Source organism: Choloepus didactylus, chromosome 4 (assembly GCF_015220235.1).
Source record: "Choloepus didactylus isolate mChoDid1 chromosome 4, mChoDid1.pri, whole genome shotgun sequence".
Classification (NCBI taxonomy): domain Eukaryota; kingdom Metazoa; phylum Chordata; class Mammalia; order Pilosa; family Megalonychidae; genus Choloepus; species Choloepus didactylus.
Window position 1 is genome coordinate 88,478,188 of NC_051310.1, and position 19,804 is coordinate 88,497,991.

General features: G+C 39.9%; 1 protein-coding gene across 7 annotated transcripts in view; it reads left to right on the plus strand.

The window, feature by feature from the left end:
• Positions 1 to 4,555: 4,555 nt before the first annotated feature.
• The window catches only part of AKAP13 (A-kinase anchoring protein 13), a 405,703-nt gene continuing 390,454 nt past the window's right edge, over positions 4,556 to 19,804 (plus strand). For 5 of the 7 annotated variants that reach the window (XM_037832972.1, XM_037832973.1, XM_037832975.1 and 2 more), the window contains exon 1: positions 4,557 to 4,787. The gene's annotated coding sequence lies outside the window, so the exon portion shown is untranslated. Of the gene's footprint in view, positions 4,788 to 19,804 lie in introns of all 7 variants that reach the window. The other 2 variants (XM_037832976.1, XM_037832979.1) reach the window with 2 other exon arrangements.

The window sequence follows — 19,804 nt, forward strand, 5'->3', positions numbered from 1 at the left end:
ATGTTGTTTTCCTTCATCTTGCTTACTTTTCCAATGTGCTGGCTCCATTCTTTCAGATAAAGAAATATCCTCATGGTGACAAGATGACTGACAAGTATATCCTGCCAGGTTCCAGTTGAGGAAGACCAAGTCTGCTACCCTGATAACTGGAACAGAGGGTAGCATTTTTTCCTGTTGTCCCTGATTGGCCTTTTGGGGTCATGTGCCCAACCCTGAACAAATCACTGTTTCCTATGGATAGAATGCATTGATTGGCTCAGATCTGGATCTTGTGCTGGGGCCATGGAAGTTGTGGTGGAGCTGGCTTCATAGTAAGCAAGGCGCTTGAGATGAAAGTTCCTTCAAAGCAACATCAGGGTACTACTACCACAAAAGCAAAAAAAAAAATGTCCACCATGGTGAAAAAAGAGGCACTGGGACATTTTAAGAACCATGGATCTCAATAGAAATGCATGTTCTTACAGGTGTATTTATTTTGTTTTTTTCCTCTGCCTTCATATCACCAGGACTTGTCTGTGAAATGAGGTTTTATCTTGTTACATTTTTTATCCTTGTTAGATTTTACATAATCCATGTAAATCAGTTGGAGAGATACAAGTCAATTAGGAAGATAGTTCAGAGATACAAAATCCTACCACTGCTTGATAAAGTCCTGGCATCTTTCCTGGCTTGTAAGCTTACCCAGGGAAAGTAAGAAAACTGCTTAACCTGAAATTTCTTTCTGGTAAAATGGGGCACATTGTATAGAGACCTTTGGTGCATCTCAGAAGAACAAACCTTTTGTATTAGGGACACTCAGTTTGAGGGCACCTCAGTAGCTCCTGCACAAGTTCATTCATGCAAAGCTTTTATGGAGGCCCTGCTGTGTACCAGGCACTGTTATTGGTACAGAACAGAGAGCATGTTAAACAAAACAGGCTTCAGGGAGCTTACATTATGGTGGGGGAGATAGCCTATAGGCACAAAGTAAATACGGTACTTTCAGATTGGGATAAATGCTATGAAAAAAGTTGGGTAAAATGAAAGAGAGGGACTAGGCCTGGCAGTCAAGGAAGGTTTCTCTGATGATGGACGTTGAGCTGAGGCTTGAATAATGAGAAGGCACCAGCTATGCATATAACTATTTAGGACTTCCCAAAGAAGATGGAGGGCTCGGCCATCTGGGAAATTTAGAGTAGACACTGGTTTGTCAAAGCGGGGTCTCAAACCAGTGGTATCGGTAACATCTGAGAGACTTGTTAGAACCATAGAAGCCCCAGATCCCACCCCAGATCCACTGAGTTGAATCCACATTTAAACGAGATCTCCCAGGTGATTTGTATGCACAATAAACTTTAAAAAGTGCTGGGCTTTCTGCAGCCCACTGGGAAGATGTACATCCTGCTGAAATGGAGGTAGGGACACAGGGAATGGTGTAGTCAGTAGTTACCAGAAAGATGATAAGGTCACATTTGCTGCTGCCTCTGTAACAGACCAGCCAGGCTATAAGAGAAGGCCATGGGGTTATCAGATGTTAGGATCCAAGTGATTTTCTGTGCCCCCTTTGTTTACAGGAGACCGAGATTCTGGAAGGAGGAGTGACCCACTTGTGTCAGCTTCTTTGTGGTAGAATCAGCTCCAGGTGTATCCTTGCTTTGTGCCACCTTTTTTTGTAGAATAGAACATATATACATAGAAGTGATAACTTTACAAGTGCAATTTAACAAGTTGTTAGAGAGCAGATTTCAAAAAATATTATGAGTTACAGTTCCACAGTTTCAGTTATTTCCTTATTTTGAAATATATACGGAAAAAGGTATTATCTTTCAAAGTATGATTTAACAAGTAGTTATATAGGAAATTTCCAAAAATGTTATGAGTTACAGTACCATAGTTTCAATTATTTCCTTATTGTGAAGTATAACATATATACAAAAAGGTGATAACTTTCAAATTACAAATTAACAAGTATCTATGGGACAAATTTCAAAGGATGCTATGGGTTACAGTTCCACTATTTCAATTATTTCCTTGTAGCTATTCTAATACCTTAGCATCTAAGAAAAAGAAAGTAATATATTCAGTATTCATAATCCTTTGTTAAATTCATCTTGTCTGTTGCTACCCTTTCCTCTACTTTAATCACTTTCCAAAATTTCTGGGATGTCTAGGCAGTGACCACCCTAACTTGTTTATGTTGAAAAGGGGTGGTGACTTTATGGGAAAAGGGAACACATATGGTTGATGTTCTTGAAGAGGCTGTTGCCTCTGGGTTTTGGGACTGGCATAGGAGTTCTCTGAAGGATTTAAGTTTCTGAAGAATCAACTAAATGAGTGAAAATTTTATAGAGTCTCAGATAGGGACCTGGGTATTCTTTAGGGTTTTCGGACTACTGTTGACTTGGGCTTATCGTACTGTGGCCATTTGGCATACCTAGCTGAAGCTTGCATAGGAGTAACCTCCAGGACAGCCTCTTGACTCTATTTGAATTCTTAGGTGGTAAAACCTTATTTTGTTGCCTTTCTTTTTCCCCTTTTGGTAAAAAAGGCATTCTCAACACCTTGATGCCAGGTCAGGCTCATTTCTGGAATCCGTGTCCCATGTCGCCAGGGAGACTCATTAATCTGGGGGGGTCTGTCCCACGTCATGGGGAGGGCGATGAATTTATTTGCAGAGTTAGGCTTAGAGAGAGAAGTCCACATTTGAGCAACAAAAAAGGTTCTCTCTCTGGAGGTGACAACTACGCATAATTATAGGTGGGCTTAGCCTCCCCTTTACAACCATAAGTTTCACCAGAGCAAGCCTCACAATTGAAGGCTTGACTTTTAAAGTAGGGGGTTCCTAAGTTCACAGAGCATGTGTTATGTCCATGAGAATCCATCCATATCTCACATTATCATCACTTAGTTGTATAGGCCTCATCACTTTCCATTTTAAACAATTCTCATGACCCAAAACACCTTGTAGTTCTTTTCAGTCCTGAATTATTTGTCCCTAGTATTTATGTGGTACTAGTATGGTATTCCTATTAATCATAGTCCCTAATATACAATAGGTAGATTTTTCCCATATATTGTTCTGTTGTCCACTCTCTGTACTAGTGTCATACCTTAGAAGACTATCATGCAAGCACCTGTCTATATCTGTGATGCTGATCTGTGGGAAACATTGTACCACATTTTAAAGAATGAGCATGATGAAGTGGTCCAGAAACAATTTCACATGAAGAATGGATAAAGTAAACTGGGGATGTTCGGCCTTGGTTTTTGCCATTTTGTGAGGATGAACTAAGAATATATGTGTGAGAACCAGGTTCACTTAGAGGGAAGCAGGTTTTCACTCAACCTTAGGGGCATGTCTAATGTTTAGTGCCATTTAACAGTGGAAGTGTCCGGCACACTTTAGGAAGTAGTCACAGGACCCCTTCTCAGGTATTCGGTCTCTGGTATTGAACTTGCCTGGATCGAGGTTTTCCAAAGTGCAGTCCTTTGCATCTTTGCATATATATTTTGCCATATCCTGTACCAGTATATTTTTAAAACTGGGTTATAAAATACATGTGTAAAGTTTGTAAAGTGTGCTAATCTTAAGTGTTCAACTAGATGAATTTTTACATATGAATATACCAGTGTTATCATCATCCAGACCAAGATATAACACATTTCCAGCACCCCAGAGGGTTCCCTCCTGCTCCTTCCCCTTTCCCTTAGGTAACCTCTGTTTCTACTTCAATCTTTATCAGTTTCACCCCTTCTTGAACTGCATATAAAGTGCCTCTATTTTTTTACATAATATATTTTCTACATTTCTATTTTTTCTTTCTTTCTTTCTTTTTACAAATTTCTCATTCGATCTAATGGTTTGACTGCTAGGCATATTCTTTTCTTAATAGACATTAAATAAACACATTATCAAAATACAGAAGTTTCTTCGTGTACCAACTAATCTCCTGGGCCACCACTTTTACACGGACCACATCTTATTTCTCAAAAGCACTAGATAATTCTGAGATCCTTTCCAACTCAAAGACTGTACGATTTTGTGATTGAATTGCTAAAAGTTCACGGAATGCACTGTTCCAATCTTGATCCCACCAGAGTGCCATCCATCCATCCAACACTAGCTGCATAGTCAGCAGTGACTCTCCTAAGCGCTGGTGACACACAGACTACACCCCACTTCCTGATTTCAAGAGGGGGGAAACAGAATAGTAAATCATTTCTATATGTGTAGTAAGTGCCTACAGTTCAGGTAAGCACCGGGCACACAGAAGAAGAGCGATTTCCGGAGATAGGACAGAGAGAATTTACAGGTACGGGGTGGGTGGGCATTTCCCAAAGAAGCCGCTGCCAACCACTCCACTTGATCACTTCGCCGCCGCGCAGCAGCAGCGGTCAACCTCAGCCTTCCTTGGCAACCTGAGCGCACCGCCCAGGTACCTTCCTATTGGTTTCAGGGATCTTGATGGGCAGCTCTGCTGTGCAGTCCTAGCTAGGGGCCCTTGGCTCGGCGCTTATTTACCGGAGGGCTTGGAGGAGTTACCGCCCTCCTCGAGTACCCCTCCCATCACTGAGTGGCTCACGGCGCATGCGCACGCGGGCTGGGGCTGTGTTCAGGGCCAGCGCGGAACCCGAGCAGCCGCGGTAAAGCGCCTGGGCTCAGCCGAGACCGCCGTGCCTGTTCCTCGCCTTGGCCGCCGCCGCTTCAGTCGCCGCCGTCGGGGAAGCGGCCGCCTGTTGTCCTTCTCCGCGGCGAAGGTGCGGAGCTGCTTCGGCTCGGCCCGTGGGAGAGTCCCGGGCGCCGCACGGTAAGAGCGCAACTTAGTTGGCGGAGTTAGGGAAGTTGTGTGATTTGAGTGAGGAGCGGTCCGGAGCGCGGAGCGGGGGCCTCTCCCCCTGCGGCCGCTGGTTGGGGAAGGGGCGGGGGCCGGGGCCGGGGGGAGGGGCGGGAGCTACGGGCTGTGGGGTCGGCGGAGGGGCGCGCGGCGGCCCGCGGGCCAGATGAATGGCCGGCGCGGAGAGCGCTGGCTGCCTGCCCGCCTCTGCGGACCTCTCTTCCCGCCGCATCCCCTCACCTCCCGCATTGTCTCCTCCCAGGCCGAGTTGCGCTTTCTCCCTCTTGCATCCCAACTTCGGGGCCGCCGCTGCTCTCGGGTTGGGGGGCGCGGCCCTTCCACACAGTCGCTAATGCCGGCTCGCGCGCCTGGGGTCCCGCGAGGCCTGGACCCGCGTCCCCCACTCCGGGCTTCCTCGGGCTTTCCTCCTCTTCCGGGGGTGGGGAGCCGCGAGAGGACCCCGGGGGCGCGCGGGTATCACCGGGTCCGGTCCACCTCGGGATTCCTCACGCGGACAAGTGCTCGGGGTGCGGCTCCCCGGGGCCGCCGGTAGGGTAAACACGTCGGGCCTTTGGCTCCGCGCGCCTTCTCCCGGGAGCCCGGCCCGCCCCTAGCAGCCGGGACACGAGCACCCGGAGAGGACGCGTGTGGGCGAAACTCGCTCTGGGAACGGTGCGATGGGTTCAACTTTCTGCCGAGTTCAAGTGCAGCCATATTTCGAGACCAAACAACATATTTTTGTAAATATGGCTCACTGACACTTTTTTTTTTTGCAAAGCCAACCAATCTGTGATACATTAAAAAAAAAGTGGGGAAAATCCTCAAACAACTTTTTTCATCAGAAGAAAAGATTTTTTTTTTTTTTGGAAGTAGTTCTTAGCAGCAGAGTGATTCCATCATCTTTGTTTCTAGATCTGAATTCAGGGGTTTGCAATGCAAGTTGGATTTAGCAATATTTTGGTGTTCCTTCTTAGCTTTTATACTCAGTGAGATTATTTGGAGAGTTTATTGCCTCGGGCATATAGAACTAAAGTTAAAAGTAGTATGCCTTTTTTTCTGACCCACCCCCTCCCTGCTACCGTTTTATTTTCAGAAGCAGCAGCTTATTCAGTGTTTCTAAACTATTGGCTTGCCTAAATCAGGACAGATGCTGCAGTTTTTGAAAGGTCATTTTTTTGCAAGTTTGTAAGCGAGTTATGATCAGTTGAGATAAATCAGTGTTACTGTTCTTATACTCCGTTGTCCCTTGTGGATTTGCAGACTGCATTATGTTCAAGCCTTGTTGTCAAGTTTTGGGTGTACTTATTTCCCCTGAATTCGTTTCATTTGACTTATGACGTGAGAGTAATTTTGTTTAACTTCCCCAGATGGAACTCATTTAAATATCTGTCAAATTCATAGCGGAACAAAATGACCAGAATGTGTTAATTTCAGTTATTATATCCTTTTGTCATCTGCTAAATTAAAAATTTAAATCTTCAGAAAGATCGTTTTGCTTTGGTTGATGAATTTTCTCAAATTTGAGAAGCAGTTCTGGGTTTTTCTGGTTGGGTTGGCCTCATTTTGCTTTGAAGAAACAATTTTATTCACTGGGTGAACCTGAAGCAAAATTTCCTTTAGAATTATTTACATATATATTTTAAATTTTTATTGTGGTAACAAATACCACCTAACAATTCCCATTTTAACTGCTTTCAAGTATACAGTTTAATGTTATTACATTAACAGTGATGGTAGTGCAGCATTGTACTTTTAAACTACAGCGAGATCACTTTTAGGAGTCACATTCTTGCTCTTAAGGTTTTCTTAATGTGTGTGTGTAGGGGTAGCCTGGAGGATGCAGAGGAAGATTGACAGGTTGGTTGAGGTTGTCAGAGAGGGACATAATGTAAACGGATGCTACTTATAAGCAACTTGAAGGCCTGACTGTTAGTCACTTCCCTACTTTGGGCTCTGATAGCATGTTATACCTACTTTTGTTTTTGGATTTCCTTACACTTCACTTATTTATCTAAATGGTGGCTGTACATGGGTGACTCCTTCAGGGCTGTGATGGACCTTGTTTAGCTTTGTTTTTATACTCTGCCAATCGGCAACACAGGAGGAGTTCAGTATGTGTTTGAGTTGGGTGAGGTGCTTTTTTTTTACTAGTTAGTGGCCATGCACATGTGCCCTAAGTGCGCATAGGAGACAGCTAGTAACTCCGGGGACTTGTCCAAAATGACACTTCTCTTGTAGACCTGTGAAGAAATTTAGTTTGCTTTAAAAGGAGCTCTAACCTTTCTTATTCTTTTTTTTGTCTGTTCATTACTTCTTGAAAAAAAATGTAGGATTTAAAGGGTTTAAATAGTGCACTATGGATTTGAAAAGGTGATTCTGATTTAGATCTTTTTTTTGTTGTTGAAATTATTAAGACTGCTGAACCAGTCCATTCACATCTCTGCCGATTTCTCCTCTGAAATGGGGGAGGCAACATAATTTAGAGGAAAGAACACTCTTTGGAATTCGGTAGATTTGAGTTCAGGTCTCCACACTTACATTGACCAGTTGTGTAGCCTTGAGCACATCTCTTAAGCCCTCAGAGCTTCCGTTTCCTGTTCTCTATGGGGTAGTAACACAGGTTCTTAGGAATAAGTGAAACAATGTGAACTACTTAGTATTGTGCCTAGCATTTAGTAGGTGCCCATTACCTGGTAGCTGGGATGATAATTTTGATACATTTTTACATGATTTTATAAGTGTTCTTAAAAGTCTGATGCTTCTGAATATAGTGGTTTAATTAGATTTCTTTTATAAAGAAGGAATCTTTCTGAGAAATAAGATTCTTAATCTAAATGCAACTTTTTTTAAAAATTTTTGTTTTTTTAAAAGATGCCAGTTGAACTGAAAGTTAGTAGAAACAATAGTTGTTTTATCTTCTCAACCACCTGTCAGTCTTCCTTTGTGTGGGGTTTGGGAGTGGCTTGGTAGAAGAGAACTCTGTGGGTTTATAGTTGTTGGAAAATGGTGAGTGTTGGATTGTTATCAACACTTGTAATAGATTATCTGAGTTACTGAAGCTGCAGCTTTCCTTCTTTATTTTGCCTTAGTTTTGAAAAATAATAAGTATGAATTATGATGTCATTTCAGGCTTAAGGTAGAACTGGACTTGGTGTCAACACAGTGTACAATTCAGAAACCTAAACAAATCACTCACTTCCTCTTCAAGAAAACACTTTTGAAGATGCCACCATCTACGGAAGGAAGCAGTGATATAAATCAGTTATAGCCTCTCAGTTTAGAATACTTAAAAGATTACCTAGTGGAATAGATGCATTCCAGAATTGTTTACTTGTAAAGAGTTTTTCTATGTATTGAATCCCATGTTTCCCTTACTTTCCTTATAAAATCAGGGTAAAACATTAGCACCGACAGATTATTGTAAACTTTTAGCAATTATATTTGGCCAAGCTCATAGATAGAGTGTAAAAACATCCCTGATGTGCAAACTTGGACTTTCGATACCCCTCTCTTTTAAAGTTTACATTTAAGTGCACTTGAGTAGACTTGGTTGTCTGTTGGGTTAGGCATCCCTTTGGGAGCAGTGCTCTCCGTCAGGCTGTAGTAACACTGTCGGTGGGGAGAGAAGAGGAAGCTGGTAGTGAAAGGAAGGTCGTTTCATTCAGATGTCCTCAAATTTATAGTCCTCTAGTCCACCTATGGGTTGATTGGGACATATGTAAAAGATGAATAGACAATCCATAGTAAGTAGATGAATAAACAACCCATTTTTGCTGGGAGGATGGATCAGCAGAACTTGGGCTGTGAGGTACTGTGTTTGAGTATTTGTGTGGGGCCGTTGGGTGCTTTACCTTTTCACATATTCAGGGCTGTGTTCTGTGCCTGGCGAAGGCAGAAATCAATGGGTGTTTGGGTGCTGGGGTGGGGAGAAAGGAAAAGGTGTGAGTGATTTACCATTTATATCATCCTGTGGGCTCTTCTATTGGTTATCAATTCTTTTGAATTTTCACTTAGGATGACGTCATTAGCCCATCAGTGACTCTAGGAGTAGCCTCCATTATCCAAAATGGCCAGTTATTCCTGAATGGTTAGGGATTAAGTAAACATACTACCTTGTAATTAATTAGTCTTTTTTTTTTTTAAACTAAAAATGTTAAGTTATGGAACGCATCATGGAGTTAAAAGACTTTTCACAGAATCCTGGATGATTTTCTGATGATGAAATTTACTAAAAGAGCATGATACAGAGCCACAAGATTTAATTTCACATCCATATTTCACCGTTTACTATGTGACAGTGAGGAGTCCACTTCATCTGTCTCAGACTTAGTATTCTTGCTCGTAAAATAAGAACAAACTGAATATTAGTTTTCTCCTGTCTATATACTACTGTTGTGAGAAACACATGCGGTAAAGCTCTGTACAAAAGCTGTGTGGTGGTGTCATCGCTTTTATTCAATTGGCCAGTGATTTGGGTAAAATTCAAATCTTAGTTGAAAAGGAAATACATCTACCTAACTTTATTGGTTTTTCTTTATAAAAAGTAATTAAAATAGTATACATTTCTATTGCTTTTCTCCTCAGTTGAGTAAGTTAATATTTTTCTTTTTACTTTTGGCCCTTCTCATATTTCCTTTTACAATGTATTTGTCAGAGAATATTTTTCTAAACTCTAAAGAGATTTTGGTTCACAGTGCTTGCTATTAGACCCTGTTACTGTGGAATCGAAGGAACTGATATTGGAAGCCAATATGTGAGGTCAGGTGAAACCACAGTATACAGTGGACAGAAATTTCACAATATTTCAAAAGAGTACAAAAGAAGCTAATGTAGTTGTCTGATCTTTGCTATCATTTTCTTAAAATTTTTTTTAAATTGGTTTACTCAAATCAGAGGGCGTGCCTTTTGTGTGCCAGATATTGCACTGTGTGCCTTGCATTTCTTATTTAATTTTAGAAACAAATCTGTGAGGCGGAAAATTAGTAATGCATTTTAAGATGAGGAACCTGAGCCCCAGAAATGACTTGGCAGTGGTCACATAGCTGGTGAGCTATGGTGCTGAAATTTGAACTCAGATCATTATGGGTCCAAAGGCCGTGCTTTCCACATTATTGATGCTATCATCTGGAAAGATTACATTTTTAAAAGCAATCAAGTTTATCAAGGTATTTACATATGGAAAATATACCCATTTTCAGTATATAGCTTGATGATTTTTGACAAATGTATCCACACATGAAACTAAGCACAATCAAGATACAGAACTTTTCCATCACTCCATAAAGTTTCCTTGTGCCCCTTTCCAGGTAGTTTCCTCACTCTGTTATCTTACTTACCCCAGGCAACCATTTCTCTGCTTTCTATCACTGTAGTTTTGTTTTGTCTTGTCTGCATTAGGGGTTGTCAAATTATGGCCCATGGGCCAAATCTGGCTTGCTGCCTGTTTTTTTTTTTTTTTTTTTTTTTTTTTTTAATTTTTTATACAATTTTATTGAGATATACTCACACACCATATAATCCATCCAAAGTATACAACCAGTGGCTCACAGTATCATCATATAGTTGTGCATTCATTGCCACAATCAAGCATTTTCATTACTCCGAAATAAAAAAAATATAAAGTAGAACACTCAAACCATCTCATATCCCTTATCCATCCCTATTATTTATATATTTTTGTCATTATTTTATTACTCATCTGCCCATACACTGGTTAAAGGGAGTGTCAGTCACCAGATTTTCATGATCACACAGTCATATGATAAAAGCTATATAGTTATACAGTTATCATCAAGAATCAAGTTTACTGGATTACCGTTCAACAGATTCAGATATTTCCTTCTAACTATTCCAATACACTAGAAACTAAAAAGGAATATCTATATAATGCATAAGAATAACCTCCAGATTGACTGCTTGACTCGATTTGAGAACTCTCAGCCACTGAAGCTTCATTTTGTTTCATTTTGTGCCAGTTTGGATGTATTATGTCCCCCAAAATGCCATGTTCTTTAATGCAGTCTTGTAGGGGCAGATGTATTAGTGTTGATTAAGTTGGAACCTTTTGATTGAGTGTTTCCATGGAGATGTGACTGTAACACCTTTGATTAGGGTGTGACCTGTTGATGGGATTGTTCCCATGGCGGTGTGGCCCTGCCCATTCAGCTTGGGTCTTGATTAAATCACTGGAGTCTTATAAGAACTCACAGACAGAAGGAGCTCAGTGCTGCAGCCGAGAGAGACATTTGGAAATGGCCATTGAAAGTAGACTTTTGCTAGTCCATTGTTTGCCTGGGAGAACTAAGAGAACACCCCTCAGATGCCTAGAGAAACATCCTGGGAGAAAGCCATTTTAAAACCAGGATCCCAGAGCAGATGCCAGCGACGTGCCTGTGCCTTACCAGCTGACAGAGGTTTTCTGGACACCACTGGTGTTCTTCATTGCAGGTACCCTATTGTTGATGCCTTACCTTGGACACTTTATGGTCTTAAGACTGTAACTTTGTAACCAAATAAATTCCCTTTGTAAAAGCCAATCCATTTCTGGTATTTTGCATAATGGCAGTGTTAGCAAACTGGAACACATTTCTTTTCTTCCTTTTGGTCAAGATGGCATTCTCAATCCCATGGTTCCAGGGCCAGACTCATCCGTGAGAGTCCTGTGCCTCGTTACCAGGGATACTCACACCCCTAGGAGTCATGTCCCACGTAGTGGGGAGGGTAGTGAGTTTATTCTCAGAGTTGGGTAAGATGAAGAGGCCACATCTGAACAACAAAAGAGGTTCTCTGGGGGGTGACTCTTGGACATAATTACTAGTAGGCTTAACTTCTCCTTTGCAGGAATACATTTCATAAGGGCAAGCCCCAGGATTGAGGTGTTGACTTACTAAATTGGGATTCCCTAATGCTTGTGAGAATATCAGGAATTCCCCAAGTAAGGAAGTTTAATATTTCCACGTTTCCCCCCAGTCCCTCAAGGGGACTTTGCAAATACTTTTCTTATTTTGTGCCCAAAATACGCTCGGGTGCATTGGGTTATCATATTAACGTGTACAGAATAACAAGATCTCATTCCCTGTTCTAGGTTCCATGCAACCATGTTGTTTAAATAAACTGACCATACAGGTTATATTAGAAAGCATACTACAGAGAATATAAATTTTGTACCAAATAAACATCTCTTAGACCGTCAAAATTCAGTAATAGGTGAGACTGCTGTAAGAGCTTACGATCTCTGAGCCTTTACAACAAGCCTCATGGAACACTCCACACTCCTGCATTGTTGATTGCCCAATCCCTGTCTGCATTCTATTCCCTGGTACCTATGCTTTCTAATTCAGTTCTCAGCATTTGCTCATTATGATAATTTTATGTTAGTGAGGCCTTACAGTATTTGTCCTTTTGTTTCTCTGCTTCCTGTTTTTTTCCAGTTAAATTCAGTTTTGAGATATATTCACATACCATACAGTCATCCATGGTGTACAATCAGCTGTTCACAGTACCATCAAATAGTTATGCATTTATCGCCCCAATCTATTTTTGAACATTTTCCTTACACCAGAAAGAATCAGAATAAGACTAAAAAATAAAAGTAAAAAAGAACACCCAAATCATCCCCCCCCATCCCACCCTATTTTTAATGTAGTTTTTGTCCCCATTTTTCTACTCATCCATCCATACACTGGAAAGAAGGAGTACGGTCCACAAGGTTTTCACAATCACACTGTCACCCCTTGTAAGCTATACTGTTAAAGAGTCGTCTTCAAGAATCAAGGCGACTGGGTTGCAGTTTGATAGTTTCAGGTATTTACTTCTAGCTGTTCCAATACACTGAAACCTAAAAAGGGTTATCTGTATAGTGCATAAGAATGTCCACAAGAGTGACCTCTTGACTCCATTTGGAATCTCTCAGCTACTGAAACTTTATTTCATTTCATTTCGCATCCCCCTTTTGGTCAAGAAGATGTTCTCAATCCCACCATGCTGGGTCCAGATTCATTCCTGGGAGTCACATCCTGCGTTGCCAGGGAGATGTACACCCCTGGGAGTCAGGTCCCACGTAAGGGAGAGGGCAGAGTGTTCACCTGCCGAGTTGTCTGCTGCCTGCTTTTGAAAATAAAGTTTTATTGGAACACAGCCATGCTCATTTCTTTACATGTTGTCTGTGGCTGCTTTGGTGCTACAGTGGCAGAATTGGGAGAGTTGAGTAGTTAACAACAGAGATCATGTGCTCCACAAAGTGTAAAATATTTAGTATGTAGCCTTTGACAGAAAAAGTTTGCTGACCCCTCTTCTCCATAACCAAATACTATTATCATATCTAAGAATATTAACTAAAGTTATAATATTATCCAATGCATATACAACTTTGTTCCCCAAATATCTTTCATGTTTGATTTAAAAAAATTTTGAACAAAGTTAAATCAGAGTTCACTAAGTATTTTGTTATGTCTCTTTAGTTTCTATTTTCTCATTCTTTATTTTTAAAAAAATAAATGTATAATTTATATTCAGTAAAATTACCTATGTTAGTCTAATATTCCTTGAGTTTTGACAGATGCATACAGTTATGTAATCACTACATCACTCAAGATATAGAACAGTTTCTTCATTATTCAAAATTCTTCTATGCCCCTTCATATTCAGTCCATTCTCCCCTTAAGCTCAAAGGCTTTTTCTGCATCTGTTGAGATGAGTGTATGGTTTTCTTTAGACCATTGATATGGTGAATTACATTCATTGATTTTTGAATGTTGAATTAGCCTTGCATTCTTATGATAATCCTTAATTGGTCATGATGTATTATCCTTTTTATTATCACTGGATTCAATTTGCTACTGAATCTTTTTCTTTCATTTCTCTCTACATTATGTTCATTTAAAAAGTCTTGATTATATTTATAGTGTTCGTAATAGTAAAGTTCTTGTCTGTTAATTCCATTATCTCTTTGATTCCTGAGTCTGTTTCTGTTGACTTTTTTTTTTTTTCCATGAGTCACATTTTCTTCTTTTTTTGCATGTCCAGCAATTTCTTACTGGATCCTAGACATGGTGAATTTGAAGTTGATGAGCACTAAATTTTATAATATTCCTTTTAGCACAGTTTCTCAGCCTGGGTACTATTGACTTTTTGGGCCAGGTGATTCAGTGTCTAGCAGCATAACTTTGCTCTACTCACTGATGTCTGTGGCACCACTCACAGTTGTGACAACAAAATATATCTCCAGATATTGTCAGATGTCCTCTGGGGGTAGAATGTCCCTGATTGAGAATCATTGCTTTAAAGTCTGTTGGACTTTGTATTGGCAGGCTGGTAAGTTACTTGCTTGATCCTTCTAAAGGTTATGTTTAAATATGTTTAAGGGTTGATCTAAAGTAGCTTTTACTCTAGGGTTTTCCCCACCCCGTTACTAAGGCAGGAAGGCTCTATAGTTACTACTGAAGACTAGACCATCCAGTGAGGACTCTCAACTCTGGCTAGTTAGGACAAGAATGTATCCCAGCTGGATTACTTAGCCTACAGTACCTGGTCATTCTTTGCACAACCTCATAGATTTTTACAATATACACACCTGGCTTTCTGGTCAATAGTGGTAAATTATTCAAAATACTCAAGGGGCCTCTGTGCTGGTTTTTGGAGTTCCTCCTTTATGCATCTCCTTCCTCTCTTGTACTCTGAAATTTTAAGTCTCTTCAGCCTTCCCAAACTCATATGTCTGTTTTTTCAACTCAACAAAATGACCATGCTCTGCTTGGGAGTCCCCTCATTGATTCATGGCCCAAACGTTCCTGCAGGCAGAAAGCTGGTGCAATTGTAGGACTCACCTCATTTGTTTCTCTTCTCTCAAGGATTGCAGGCCTGTTCTGCCTGTTGTCCAGTGTCTAAAAGATGTTGCCTCAGATATTTTGTTTTCATGTATTTTCATATTTTTGTCCAGTTGTTGGAGGGGGTGAATTCTGGTTCCAGTTACTGCATCTTGATTGGAACTTGAAGTCTCTGGAAAGAATATACTTTATTGGTGGTGCCAAAAGTCTCATTATATGATTCTCTAGTTCTTTAGAGTTTCACATATTAAAGATGCATTCTTTAAGAGTCTACAGATTATGGCTCAGCCCTTATGCTGTAGGGAATACAAAAACAGTAGTTATCCTCCGTTTGGAGAGATCATGGCGTATGCTTAACTTAAGAAATGAAATGCTATGATGATTGAATTATTAAGAGAAAGATTGCTGTCATCTGATATTTTCACATAGAAATACTTTTCCATTTTTGTTTTCTAGCATATTTGTGCAATTCAGTTTTGTGGTACAAGATGTGGTGAGTCAGTGGGTAGAGTACTGACTCTTAGGCACTTGATGACTTATTTGCTGTTTAGTTTTAGGTAAGTTATCTCTGAAGTTCAGTTTTCTGTAAAATGGGTATATGACATGCCTTCTACAGGTGGTCATTAGTGTATTCAACAAGTATTTGAGTGACTTCTGTAGGTCAGGCACTGTTTTAGATGATGGGGATTCAGTGACAAATAAAATATAGCTTCTCCCATCAAACTAACATTCTAGCTGGGGAAGGAGAAAATGAACACATAAACAAGCATTTTAGGGGATATCTGGTGGTGATCATTCTAGGAAGAATAGGATGTAGGGGAATAAGTTAGAGAGTATTAGAAGAGCATTTGATTTCAGATTGGGGAGGTTAGGCAAGGCTTTTCTTAGGAGGAGAGATCTGCACAGAGTTCTGAGGGAAGTGCAAGGAGCAAGCTGTATGAAGATCCACGGGAAGCATGTTCCTAAAAGAAGGAACATCAAGTACGGAGGGCCTGAGGTGGGGGTAGGAACAGAGCAGCTAGTGTGTCTGGAATGAGGTGAACAAGGAGAACTGTAGGTGATAAGGTTGTATATATAGACTGAAGCCAGATCAAATAGGCTTTTAAGTATGATGGGAAGTAATTGAAGTGTTTGCGCAAGGAGTGACAAGAGCTGATTCAGGTTTTAAAAATTCTGCTCTGGGTAGAGAGAGCAGGAGTGGAAACAGAGAGTCCAGTTAAGAGATTTGTGGTTAAGAGACGGTGGCTTGGATTAGGGTGGTGGCAGTGAAAGCGGTGAGAAGTGGCTGGAATCAATATACACTTTGAAGATAGAATTGATAGGATTACTTATGGATTGGAAAAAGATTCTGAAAGAAAGAGAGGAATCAGTTCCTAGACGTTTTACTTGAACAACTGGATGAATGGTAGTATAGTTTCCTGAGTGGGGAAGATGTGGAAGAGTGAGGAAATTGTGATTTCTTCTTTGGACATGCTAAGTTTGAGATCTATTAGACTTCCTGAAGATATCAGTCAGGATGACAAATCTGGAGTTCAGGGATGAAGTCTGGGGCTGGCTATGTGAATTAGAGAATTGTCGATAGAGAAGAATGGGAATTAGGGATCTGTAAAGCTCTTGACACATAGTAGGTGCTGATGACATGGTAGCTAGTATAATAAAAACCAACTAATAATAAACTAAGGGCTAAATATGAAGGAAGGAAGATGGTAGTGATCTAAACCATACTTTATTAGAGTTACTTAGGACTCCAGATGTACTGAAAAACTTTTCTTCTTTGAGTCCTATAAAATATTATTAGTGAAATCTATTGCACATTTCCAGTCTCTTAAGGATATCTGTGGTAGTCAAGAGGATAATGATATTTTAGTGATGCAAGGGTGTCATTTATGTGTAATTTTATGTACACATATACATAAGATAGTCTGGAAGGAGGCATTGCAAAGGGCTAACTTTGATTGGTGAGATGATAGGTGGGGTATTTTTTCTTAGTCTAATTTTCTGCAGAGTGGATATTTCTTCATCTTATTTTTAATAAAGAAAGTATTTTTTCTAGGGTTTACTCAGTTGGTGAGCTTCTGGGTCACGGATTTCATTTGTTTGGTTAACATCACTTATTCCGATAGACTGGATCTTCGACTCAGTGGTTTGTTGTCTTGAAAATTTGAGCCCTTGGTCAGAGTGGAATCAGGTAAGAGTATGGGTGGTTTTGATATGTGTCCAGAACAGCTCCTGGGAAAATTGTTAGCATGTGTTCTCCCCACCAGGCTAGTTGTGGTACCATTTTGTTCAAAGGGGAGCAGTATGTTGCATAGTGGTGGGTAGATCACTTCAAGTAAATTGAGCAGAGCATGAAGAATTTTTTTTTTTTTAATCCAGATTATACCATCAGCATTAGCTTGGATTTTTAGAAGTATTCCTTTTCTCAAGTGATAATTGATAAAAAGGTGGTGGATATGACAAGAGAATTTTGCAAATTTGATGTTATCTGTAATTCATGAATTACTTCTAAGAACAGTAAATTTGAATGATATCTGTAAATTAATCCACCTACCTGGTGTTGCCATTTGAATTCTGCCCTGTCTAAAGTGAGTGTGTTCCTGGAGTGGGAAAGGGAGGTCCATTGTGGCATTGCAGAGGAAATTATTTCCAAATCCTTGAATAAGCTGAAAGGAAATGGTCTTCTGCCTCTTGGGTGTATTTGTTATTTACAGAGTGGCTGGGTTCAGAAAGCAAAGAAACTCTGGATGCGATCTTTGCAGCTTGGGAGTTATTTAGGAAAAAAATAACGGCAGCAAGAGTTAAGAAGTAGATTTCAAAGTGTTCATTTGGTCATGTGAAGCTCTGGGGACTGGCTGAGCTGCTTTCTCTCTGCAGTGATTGAAGTCATATATGGGTCAGTAGGCAGGAATGTCCAAAGCTTTTGCCTGGGTCTCCTGTTGAAATGGGTGTTGTATGTATACTTAGAGCATAGGATAGTGAGTATTTAAAAGACCTTTCCAGTCTAGAGAGTTCTTTTGAGACCATATCAAAAAAGCGAAGTCCTTACAGGGAGGAAGAAACGTTAACATACTGACTGCCCTTTTCCTTGTTGTCTACCTGTTAGAAGATGTGGTCATTTACATTCTTTTAATTCATTATGATAACCCTATAAGGTAGGTACAGGTGTACCTAGTTTTATTGTGCTTTGCTTTATTGCACTTCACAGATAATTGTGTTTTTACAAATTGAAAGTTTGTCAAGCAAGTCTGTTGCCACCATTTTTCCAACAACATGTGCTCACTTCATGTCTCTGTGTCACATTTTAATTAAGGTATGTACATTGGTTTTTTGGACATAATGCTATTGCACACTCAATAGACTACAGTGTAGTATAAACATAACTTTAATATGCACTGAGAAACCAAAAATTCGTGACTTACTTTATTGTGACATTTGCTTTATGGTGGTGGTCTGGAATTGAACCCGCAATATTTCTGAGGTATGTCTTTATTATCTTTTTTTGATGAGAAGCCTGAGGTTCAGAGACTTTAGTTTGCTTATCTCAGGTCTTGGAACTACATTTTTCATTCAGGACTTTATGATTATAACATACTCCAGTTTTATTATATATGCCATAAGTCACATATTTTCACTCTGACATAATTATATCTGGAAGTAGCCAGTTTAAAATTCCAGCTTGTTCTTGTTGTGAAATCATGTGGTCTGCTTTTAAAGTTTTCTTAGAATTCTTAAAAACGTGCTGGGCTTCCATGTTTGTGTCTTGAAAGTAGCAGAAACTTGCCAGTAGAATTGTATTTTCCTTCAGATGCAGGAGTTTTGTGGATCGACATTAATAACTAACATTTTTACACTCTTTCACATCTTCAGAGTGTTTTACGAACATTTAATTAGTTCATGTTTAATCTGTGTTGGAAGTTGAAAAACCAGTTTTTTTTTTAGGTTTATATTAGTAGTACTGAAGTATTAGGGTGAGAAGTAGTTATTTGTCAGTGAGAAAAATGCATATGTGTACCATGCAAGTGCTAACAGCTTTCCTCAACCCCTTATTTTTCTGCCCTGTTTTGCTCATACCATATATATTGTTTTGTGTGTACATCTTTTTTTTAATGGTGAGGGAGTGGAGTTTTATGGATTGAAAGTAAGGCACAGGTTGAGATGGGGAAAGACCTGGCTTATTCAGGGAACTGTAATGTCCCTTTCTTTTCTGTTGTCCTTATATGTGAATTATCCTTAACTAATTCCTGTGAGGCTTTTGAGGAGCTAATTTCTGGGAAAAATTCTTTTCTCTCTCTTTCCTGGCTTAGGAGATAATAAGTTTGTAACTGGATATTTTGCTAGTTTCCTTACCACTGCTTGTTAGCTGGTTCCATCTCCTTTCTTCCTTGACCTCCCAATAAAATAACTTTTACTTGGCAAATTTGTATAGTTGGGGGAAGATTTGGAAGGAGACACTAGTCCCAATTCAGTTGTGTTTCTGCCACTAAGTGACCTTGAACAGGTGACTGCTTTTCTCCTGCGCATGAGTTCTTTTGTTCTGTGAAGTAATATTTGTTAATGAATCACCTTACATTGAGAACAAAGGGGTGGCTGGAGGAGGATATAAAACTCTTGGACATGAAATGGGACTGGATGTTTTCACTTCAGTGAGGATTCTTCAGAGTTGCAGTGACTTCTTCCTTCCTACTTTGGTTGGAATAGTTTATTTTTTTACTATTGTTGCCAACTACATCCTTCCACTTTAAACATCTTTTTCTAATACAGAGCACTAAATAGAAGCATTTGATAAATATTATGTCTGGGTGATTTCCTAAGACTACATGCAAGTTCCTTTTCATCGTTCAGAGAGACCTGTTTATGAACCTTTGTCTGGACGACCTTGCCAGAGAAACCTTGGTATGTGATGGCAGAAAGGAGAAGAATTCTGGCATGTATATTTAATTAAATTTTTATCATGAATAGGGATCTGTTCTTTTTAATGGGGCTAGATAAGGATGACCCTGAACTTTTCCCTCTGTCAAATAGTACTATTTTAAAAGGCTTTTTCTTTTTTTTTCTCTCCTTCTCTTCTTGATATCTAAAAACATAAAAAGTGAGATTAGTTGGCTGCTGAACTTTTTTGTAACAATGCAAAATTTAAGCTTTTCATCCTTTCTGTTCTTCTACCAA